Raw genomic sequence first — 559 nt, 5'->3', positions numbered from 1 at the left:
TCGTCTTGTTTCGGGAAAGTCAGATTTTTGATTTTCGATAACTCTTCCAACCGACAGAAAATGGCCATAGCTTTATCATAATTTTAAAAAGAAGCAATTTTTCTGTGCAACATATTTCACAACCCTTAGAAATTCCAATTTTTAAAACTTGTTTAAGAAACCGCTTAACTTGAAAACTTCTTTTCTGTCAATGAAAAAAAATTTATTGGAGATGCCGGGGATCGAACCCGGGGCCTTTCACATGCAAAGCGAACGCTCTACCACTGAGCTACATCCCCATAAAAAAATTGGGGCCCGACTTTAATTGGGAGATAATTCAAGGTTGGCTCCCCAATTAAAAAGCCCCCCATTATGATAAAAAAGTTAAACAAAATACAGAAATAAATAATTGTATTGGGAAATTGAGGTCCTATGGTAGTTTTTAACAATAAAACCTTCAAGAAAAATTCCAGATGATGCTATTTTATGTTTTCCAGCTGCGGATTTCTGGAAAACAGTTTTCAATGACTCAGATTATCAGTCACATATTTCAGTGAAAATGGTAGAAATATCTCATTAA

At 34.5% G+C, this 559-nt stretch overlaps 1 non-coding gene across 1 annotated transcript; it reads right to left on the bottom strand.

Moving 5' to 3' along the window:
• Nucleotides 1-206: 206 nt before the first annotated feature.
• Nucleotides 207-278, bottom strand: Trnaa-ugc (transfer RNA alanine (anticodon UGC)). Its single transcript has one exon. It is a non-coding gene; the product is annotated as a tRNA-Ala (tRNA).
• Nucleotides 279-559: the final 281 nt, after the last annotated feature.

The sequence above is a fragment of the Eupeodes corollae genome, chromosome 2 (assembly GCF_945859685.1).
Source record: "Eupeodes corollae chromosome 2, idEupCoro1.1, whole genome shotgun sequence".
NCBI lineage: Eukaryota > Metazoa > Arthropoda > Insecta > Diptera > Syrphidae > Eupeodes > Eupeodes corollae.
The sequence above is the reverse complement of the archived record's forward strand: the minus strand, read 5'-3'. Positions and strand labels throughout refer to the sequence as shown.